Source organism: Schistocerca nitens, chromosome 5, assembly GCF_023898315.1.
Source record: "Schistocerca nitens isolate TAMUIC-IGC-003100 chromosome 5, iqSchNite1.1, whole genome shotgun sequence".
Taxonomy (NCBI): Eukaryota; Metazoa; Arthropoda; class Insecta; order Orthoptera; family Acrididae; genus Schistocerca; species Schistocerca nitens.
The window spans coordinates 162,211,587-162,221,540 of NC_064618.1; the positions used below are offsets into that span (position 1 = coordinate 162,211,587).

A 9,954-nucleotide genomic window follows, 5' to 3' on the forward strand; every position below is an offset into this window, starting at 1 on the left:
AAGTAAACAACAAATAATAAAATTAAAAAAATGACTGTACCAAACGAGGTAATTGAGTTTCGTACACACGGTATAGCGGGGCGTACCAATACCAACACCAGGTTACAAATGAGTGAGAACATACAACATTACGTACAAAGTAACAAATTTGTCCAATAGGTGGTGTAACACATTGTATGGTACGTTATATTTTTTCACTCAGTTGTACCCTGATAATATGCCGTGTCATATCCTTTGATATGTTTATTTTAATTCGTTCTTCTACGCTTTTTAGTTTTTTTGTTTAGTAGTAACTTTAAAAAAAGCTGTGTTCTCGTGACTTTCGTAACCTGTCTGCAGATATCAAACGTTCATTTCTGAGGAAGAGGATGTGGAACAAAAATGGAAAAAATTCAGAAACATTGTCCAGTACGCCTTAGATAAGTTCGTACCGACTAAGGTCCAAAGCGAGGGGAAAGATCCACCGTGGTATAACAATCATGTACGAAAGGTACTACGGAAACAAAGAAAGCTTCACCATAGGTTTAAGAGTAGTCGAATCATAGCTGATAAGGAAAAGCTGAACGAAGCGAAAAAGAGCGTAAAGAGAGCAATGAGAGAAGCATTCAACGAATTCGAACATAAAACATTGGCAAACAATCTAAACAAGAACCCTAAAAAGTTTTGGTCATATGTAAAATCGGTAAGCGGATCTAAATCCCCTATTCAGTCACTCGTTGACCACGATGGCACCGAAACAGAGGACGACCGAAGAAAGGCAGAAATACTGAATTCAGTGTTCCGAAACTGTTTCACTGCGGAAAATCGTAACACGGTCCCTGACTTCAGCCGTCGCACGGACGCCAAAATGGAAAATATTGAAATAAACGATATCGGAATTGAAAAACAACTGCTATCACTTAGTAGCGGAAAAGCATCCGGACCAGACGAGATACCCTTAAGATTCTACAGTGATTATGCTAAAGAACTTGCCCCCTTTCTATCAGCAATTTATCGTAGATCTCTGGAAGAACGTAAAGTACCTAGCGACTGGAAGAAAGCACAGGTCGTTCCCATTTTCAAGAAGGGTCATAAATCAGATGCGAATAATTATAGGCCTATTTCACTTACGTCAATCTGTTGTAGAATAATGGAACATGTTTTGTGTTCTCGTATTATGACGTTCTTAGATAATACAAATCTCCTTCATCATAACCAACATGGATTCCGCAAACAGAGATCATGTGAAACTCAGCTCGCCCTATTTGTCCAAGAAATTCACAGTGCCGTAGACACTGGCGAGCAGATTGATGCCGTATTCCTGGACTTCAGGAAGGCATTTGATACGGTTCCGCACTTACGTTTAGTGAAAAAAATACGTGCTTACGGAATATCGGACCAGGTTTGTGATTGGATTCAGGATTTCCTAGAAGAAAGAACACAACATGTCATTCTTAACGGTTCAAAATCTGCAGATGTAGAGGTAATTTCGGGAGTACCGCAAGGAAGCGTGATAGGACCTTTATTGTTTACAATATACATAAATGACTTAGTTGACAACATCGGTAGCTCCGTGAGGCTATTTGCAGATGACACGGTTGTCTACAAGAAAGTAGCAACATCAGAAGACTCGTACGTACTCCAGGAAGACCTGCAGAGGATTAATGAATGGTGCGACAGCTGGCAGCTTTCCCTAAACGTAGATAAATGTAATATAATGCGCATACATAGGGGCAGAAATCCATTCCAGTACGATTATGCCATAGGTGGTAAATCATTGGAAGCGGTAACGACCGTAAAATACTTAGGAGTTACTATCCGGAGCGATCTGAAGTGGAATGATCACATAAAACAAATAGTGGGAAAAGCAGGCGCCAGGTTGAGATTCATAGGAAGAATTCTAAGAAAATGTGACTCATCGACGAAAGAAGTAGCTTACAAAACGCTTGTTCGTCCGATTCTTGAGTATTGCTCATCAGTATGGGACCCTTACCAGGTTGGATTAATAGAAGAGATAGACATGATCCAGCGAAAAGCAGCGCGATTCGTCATGGGGACATTTAGTCAGCGCGAGAGCGTTACGGAGATGCTGAACAAGCTCCAGTGGCGGACACTTCAAGAAAGGCGTTACGCAATACGGAGAGGTTTATTATCGAAATTACGAGAGAGCACATTCCGGGAAGAGATGGGCAACATATTACTACCGCCCACATATATCTCGCGTAATGATCACAACGAAAAGATCCGAGAAATTAGAGCAAATACGGAGACTTACAATCAGTCGTTCTTCCCACGCACAATTCGTGAATGGAACAGGGAAGGGGGGATCAGATAGTGGTACAATAAGTACCCTCCGCCACACACCGTAAGGTGGCTCGCGGAGTATAGATGTAGATGTAGATATTCTAAAGAATAGTTTACTCGAAACGCGTCAGTAAAGTTCAATTGCTGGACGTCAAGTGACTAAATGTTTCTCAAGCGACCATAACAGCTGTGTATGAAAAAAGGACCATATATATGCCTCTTGGAAGCCTATATACATCACTCCTCAAAATCGACCTTCACTTCCAATTCAGATATGATTTATGTCCTACTCTAACTTCGCAGCAGTTAAAAATAAAAAGTAAATCATTCCAGTATGCTGTACGTAAAAGGGAATTTGTTACTTGCGATTGACATGGACCTCTGTTGATTTGTAAATTTGCAGCTTAAGAGTATCACGATAATCACTGCGTTACTTACCTATAAGCAAAAGCTATCAGCTGTTCCTCACATCACCAACAGAAAATGAATAGTTGAAATTTTAATACTGTGTGCAATGTCTGAGGACAATACATGCGCACTCCGTGAGGAGAGATGACTTTGGGTGCATTAACAGCTGGCGACCGGGTCTTCGAAAGTGTCACATACTATCCTGATGATCGCTAGTTATGTGAGAAACAGACCGAGTACTTTTTTTTAAAAATTGCAGGAGAAATCTATGACTACTTTGAAACATAATGAATCTTGTCAAAATGCATAAGACAAAGATTTCGCCAGATGCTGCTGTAACACACGGTCACTACATCTCCCCAGATTCAACCGACCACTGAACGCATTTCAGATCAATTTCCATTTAATGAAATTACAGTTGACATACGTTGTCATTTGAAAGTTAATAGTTGTAAATTACTTTACAATAACATTCCCTATTATTTACATTTTCTTTAAACTGTCCTCGACTCCTTCACCTAGTTTTTACTGTCTTAGTTCTTTCCTCACCTACGTTTAATCGTCCCCTTAGTTAAATTAATAGAATGGACAACTGAGTTACAGGAAACTAGCTGCACGAAGCGTCTTCTGGTGATCCAGACTAGGACTCCACTACGTACTGAAAGCGTAGGGTCACTCTCGTCTCTATAAGCCTGAGATTGAGAGTTAAACACTCATTAGATACTTCGACCTAAAGTGTCTTTCTGGGCAGTAATGGCTCTAGCCCATTATCATTCTTCATTGGCATGCGAGCGCTACCTTAGCATCTCCATCTGATGCTGAAGATTTCACTAGTTAATCCAGCCCAGCATTCAAAACTTTACTGGTACATTTTTTTTAATTTATAAAAAAAGGTAGTTAGCTGAATTTTCCGCACTATAAACTGCGTAGGACACTTGCGTGCGCCACTGCGATCATTAACAGTGGTCTGAAGACGTTACGACACGAGCACTGCGTCGATATGTAAAAAAAACTTCTGCGTGGTGAGTTTAAGTTTTCTGTTTGAGTCTCTATCACTCCGCCTTCAGGCCATAAGTTGCCCATTGGAACCATCCGGCCGCCGTGTCATCCTCAGCTGGGAACGTGGGTAGGAGGTGCGTGTGGTCGGCACACTTCTCTCCCGGTCGTTATGGTTGTTTTCTTTGACTGGAGCCGCTACTACTCGGTCGAGTAGCCCCTCAGTTTTCATCGAGAGGCTAAGTGAACCCCGAAAAATGGCAACAGTTCATGGCGGCCCGAATGGTCACCCATCCAAGTGCCGGTCACGCCCGACGGTGCTTAACTTCGGTGATCTGACGGGAACCGGTGTATCCACTGCGGCAAGGCCGTTGCCTTTGAGCCTCTATAACCTCGGGTATTGTCTGCATCATTCGGAGACAGAATGTTATATACAGAAATATACCTTGAGCTATGGTCAAACATACTCAAGCTTTAACTAAAAGACACTAAGATTAAGGAAAAAGGAAAATACAGACGCACCACGAAGGAATTATCCAAATCGGACGGAAAACAATAGAGGTGATGTACATGTACAGACAAACAAATGATTACAATTTAACAAAAATTATAACATTTATTCAAGAGAATGAGCTTCACAAATTGAACAAGTTAGTAACAAGTTGGTACACATCTGGCCCTTATATCAGCAGTTATTCAGCTTGGCACTAATTGACAGAATTGTTGGATGTCCTCGTGATGGACATCGTGCCTAATTCCATCCAACCGGAGCGTTAGATTGTCAAAATCACAAGTCGGTTGGAGGGACCAGCCCAAAATTCTCCACACGTCCACAACTGGAGAGAGATTCGGCGATCTTGCTGGCTAAGTTGGTATCTGGTAAGCACGAAGACAGGCAGTAAAAACTCCAGGCCGTGTGGGGTAGGGCACTATCCTGCCGAAATATAAGCCCAGGATGCCCTGCCATGAAGGGAAACAAAATGAGGAGTAGAATTTCGTCGACGTACCGCTGTGTTTTAAGCGTGCTGCGGATGATAAGCAAAGGGGTCCTGCTGTGAAAAGAAATGGCACCCCAGACCATCACTCCTGGTTGTGGGGCCATATGGTGAGCGCCAGTTGGGTTGGTATCCAATCGCTGTCAACGGCGTCTCCAGACACGTCTTCGGCCTGGAATCTCCTTGACTAAATTGTTTCTATTGATGAGCCCCGCTTCAAACTGAGCCACGATGATCAGCGAAGACGCATCTGGAGCCGCCCTGGACTGCTGTGGGATACGAACCTGACTGTCGCCTGCCATAGGGCCTGACAGCCAAGAGCGCCATTTCTTTTCATAGCAGGACCCCTCCGGTTGTCATATGCGGCACCCTTACAGTACAGTGGTAGGTCAGTAGTTTCGTACGCCTGTTTTGTTGCCATTCGTGGCAAACAATCTTGGGCTTACATTTCAGCAAAATAATGCCCGCCCGCACTCGGCGGCAGTTTCTGAACTTGTAGCTAATAAGAAACAAATCGAAATTACACAAATGTTTGCAGCAGATGAATATTTAACGAATTATGTTCAGTATATAGTGTATATGTGTAAGTTAGGAATTGTTGAAAAGATAGTAACATGTCTACACTTTAATATGGGATGGCATAAGATGTAAGTATCGGCATAGAATTTTTTGCATAGCCCATTTCAGGATATTTCTGTTATATATGAGGCGGCACTATGGGCCTCATGGAAAAAGGGTGACCCGGCTCAGCCACGCAATTTGACGCTTGGTCCGATCACGAGGTGTGGCCATTAACTGCACGCGTTGATCACGTAGGCTGACGTGAGGATCAATGAACTATACTTGACGAGATGTATCTGGAACATCTTATGTGATTAGAAAGATAGTAGACAGGAATACAATTAAATGCTTAGCTTTAATTCAACATCAGCGGTGAACGTCGATCTTGACTTTCTACAATAATATTTACAAGTGCCGTTATAGACTGAACTGAAAATACTTCTTTACAATTCCAATTGTTTCACACATATAGATCAATTGTCAATGCATAAACTGTATGCGGCGCCTGGCTAGGTCGTAGCTACTGACTTAGCTGAAGGTTGTGCTAACTAGCGTCTCTGCAAATGAGATCTCTGAAGCTCTAACAAGTGAACCATTTCTATTAAAGTCGGCTGTAGAACTGGCCAGTGCGCTAGCTTGTCTCGTAAGACCAGCCGAGTGGCGGCGCTCGGTCTGCTAGCGTAGACACTGACGACTCGCAGGTCGGATGTGTACTGACGGACCGGGGCCGATTCGAAGCCTTCAACTTACCAAGTGTGGTGCCTTGCTGTGACACCAGGATTTCCCTCGTAAGAGTACCGAAATTTTCTGTACCTTCATCGCCATGTATACATGAGTAATCGTGTCGTTTAGTAATGCTGTACTAAGGCGAATGTTTCAAATAGTGCACAGTTTCGCATTTTTGGGTAGGGTATGCTAGGTTAGTACATATATTTGTTTGTATAGTATTATTATTTGTTTGAGATACTCCTTGGCGGTGCACTGCACGTGGAGTTTTTCTACATGTTGAACTTCTCCATAGGACCAACAATTCCATTTCGATTTCCTCAGGATTTTCCTACAGCCACTTCACATTACCGTCCCTGGACTTCCTATTTATTTCATTCCTTGGTGGCATGTATTACTTTATTGTAGTCTGTTCTTTCACATTTTTTATTCCTTTTTCTTTCATCGTCCAAGTGAAGCAATTCTTGTTAACCAAGTTTTCTTCTCAAGTTACCTTCCTTGCACCCATCTTTCTGTGTCCTACTTCGGGCCGCGAGGGGTGGCCTTTCAGTCTGAGGCGTCTTGTCACGGCCCGCGCGGCTCTCTCCGTTGGAGGTTCGAGTCCTCTCTCGGGCATGGGTGTGTGTGTTCTGTCCTCAGTGTAAGTTGCTCTAAGTTAAGTAGTGTGTAAGCTTAATGACCGATGACCTCAGCAGTTTGGTCACATAAGATCGTACCACAAATTTCCAAATTTTTTCCAACTTCGGTGATTGTTCATTTCAAAGATATCCATTCGTCTTCAAATGGTTCAAGTGGCTCTGACCACTATAGGATTTAACATCTGAGGTTATCAGTCCCATAGACTTAGAACTACTTAAACCTAACCAACCTAAGGACAGCACACACCGATGCAAGATTCGACCCTTTGACTGTAGCAGCAGAGCGGTTCCGGACTGAAGCGCCTAGAACCGCTCGGTCACAACGGCCGTCTCCATACGTCTTGAAGTGGATTAGCTACTGCGATATTCATTATAGCAACGGTAGAGCGTAGACTATATAATTACCTAAAACCTAAAACTAATATGACCTACGTTAGAACATTTACTAACACCCAACGCCACGAATTCTTCTCCTTTGGCAACCAGGAAATAAAGAGAAACAAATTACGAAACACAGCTGCTAATTTTTTAATAATTACTAAAGTATTCCACTACGACCGTTAATTCAAGTACGGAAATGAACTAAAGATGATAGTAAACACGTCACAAGAAGGCTCACCGCGCAGAAGGCATGCTATATTATAAAATACAAGTATGTGTATTGTATCATGTAACAAAAGCAATAGGAAAATACACTGAAGTACTTCAGCAAATTTTTATTGAAAAACAAAACTAAAAAATAAAGGTGCATTCACTGTACATTTGTTACGCTTTTCCGAATTAAGAGCTGCTTAGTCTTGAAGAAATCGCACTCGAGCAGGAACGGAGAGTAGAAAATTAAAGAAGCCGCACTTGTGTATCCCATGTTCTCCTGCTAAGCTGTGCTATCTGTATCTTCCATTTCTACGCCTATTTTGTAGCGTGACGTATTCTATGATTTACTAGAGTTTTTTGTTTTATTACTTTTCTGTGGTAATGGAAACATTTTATTTGAAGCCTTCATCCACTTTCTAAATCTATGAAAATTTCCTTCATAAAGCTTGCACGATAATGGAATGCAATAAATTCATCCCTTCCGCATTTCCGACACAATCTCCAATACAGCAGACTAATTAGCATCACATACTTTTTTTATTTCTCTAGTAATGGTATTTCTTTCGCAGATTTTCCTCCTGGCTTTCCCAAATTGTATATTAAGTTAATATCTCATAACTGGGTAACTTGGAGTAGAGGGTACATAAATTTGCCTTGGTGTTTTCGATACTAATATTTAGGTATAAAGATAATACTATTTTGTAACTACATATCGCCTATGCATTTCAAGAAGGCTTGTATTTCTCTGGCCCACGGTAACTACAGAAACTGTTCTTTTTCTTTCGTCTCGTGTACAGTAGACAGAAATATATGCCTGAGGTGTGAGGATGGCTGTATTGACCGCAGGGGAGTTATATGTGTACGACATAGGAGTAGAAAACAATAAAACATTACTGTGGGAGTCTCGTAGCAGCGTCATTTACTTTGCTGAAGCCCTCTCAAGCTTAAGAATTCCTGATCGAAGACGACAGCAGTAACTTTCGTAATCTCATATAACTGTGTAGACTTACGGGAACACGAGTGCTACATTCTATTTGGGCAGCAAAACAAATCTACAGTGGCCGAACACGAGAAAGACTGCGAGAAGGAAATAAAATTGAATGAAACATGCGTAGTTATCAAGCAGCCGAGAAATGGTGAAACTCAAGATTAGAGAAACCATCGAAATACTAAAATACTCGAACAACAGAGAGGATGAAATCAGGCATGCCCCATCCTCGCTGCCAGCCCTCAGAACGGAAAAGGCCACACCAACTACACGAGATGCCTGTGTTACCGGCAAGTTACTACTAGCACTTGGCCTGCGCCCAGCACGAGGGAGACAGGAGACCCACATCTTATTCGCCGTTCACTACCAATCATGCCACACACTGCAAGAGGAAATTGACAACAGCAGGTCCCTCTCCCTCCACCGCAGTAAAGTTGCCACAGTTCCCGATCCGTGAGACCAAAGATGTCTATTTAAAAAAAAGAGCGTAATGTTATGCTCAGTGAGTAATCATGACAGATTACACAAGTGACTCTGGACAGCAAAAATTAAACGCCAGTAGACACGTAAGGTGACCACTACAACCGTGGTTGAAACGTTGGTTTCACGAGTGAAACTCGCAGGACAGGTAGTTAGAATTGTGGAATGAGGGCAAAATAAGCGGCTATCAGTTACACACGAACGCATAACTTTATTTAGTTGCCCAAACATTACAGCCCAAATTTCCGAGCTGAACTGTCGACTGAATATGTCACACAATCTTATGGCTTAAGGGCACAACCTCTTTAATATTTAAAACGACTGAAGGCCCATGATTTAAGACACAACTACAATAAATTTTCAAAAGGCAGAAAGCGCAAGGTTTTATCTTTAAATAATATATCAAATGCGGCTGAAGGCCCAAACGATATAAGACTTGACAAGTCAGGAATTTTAATTTTAAAACGGCTGAAAGCCCATAATTTAAAAACACCACTACAATAAATGTTCAAAGGCAGAAGGCCCAAAACTTTATAAAAAAAAATTAAATGAGGCTGATGGCCAGAACAATGCAAGAATGGACAAGTAATGAACTCTCAACTTTAAGACGGCTGAAGGTCCATTAATTAAAATCCAACTAAAAGCATACAAATTCAAACCATCGGCTATGAGCCATTAAAAAACACAATCAAACACCAATAAGAAAAGGCAGTACACCCAACGGCGCTCAGAAGTTTCCGGGGGTCGGTCTGTACTTGAAATATTAACGTTCGCTTACGAGAGACAGGTAGTCGGCCCAACTATATCCGATCCGCCGGCAACCCAACCCAGAGACAGTCAACGGACCCATCGACAAAACGACTTGTTTTCCACCCGACCAGTACTCAAGGAACTCCAAAGCCAAAACGTAAAAGGCGTAGCCGCCCACAATCAAGTACGCATAAGCTGTCAAAACTACACACACGTGTTGGACAGCGACAACACGGCGAGGAAACGACACTGCCTGAATTTTACGTCAGCGGCCAGGGCAGGTAACCGGAATGCTAACGACCAAAAGGCAGAAAATTCCGCTGGTGCACTTGGACTTCAAACAACCAAAATACAGTTAAACTCCACCGGATGGTGGCCAAACTTTTGCCAACTCGAATACTCGCTGTGGCTCACGGGAATATCCGCAACAGCCAACCATGGAAACCAATGGCACAATGTGAACAGACTGGCTTCGGTAATTAAATCACCACTCACCTTTGATGTCCTGAGTCGTGGAGCTACGAACCTCTTAGCA

The 9,954-nt window shown here is 42.3% G+C and overlaps 1 pseudogene; it reads right to left on the bottom strand.

Moving 5' to 3' along the window:
• Positions 1 to 3,945: 3,945 nt before the first annotated feature.
• LOC126261153 (5S ribosomal RNA) lies at positions 3,946 to 4,063 on the bottom strand (annotated as a pseudogene).
• Between the last annotated feature and the right edge of the window lie 5,891 nt (positions 4,064 to 9,954).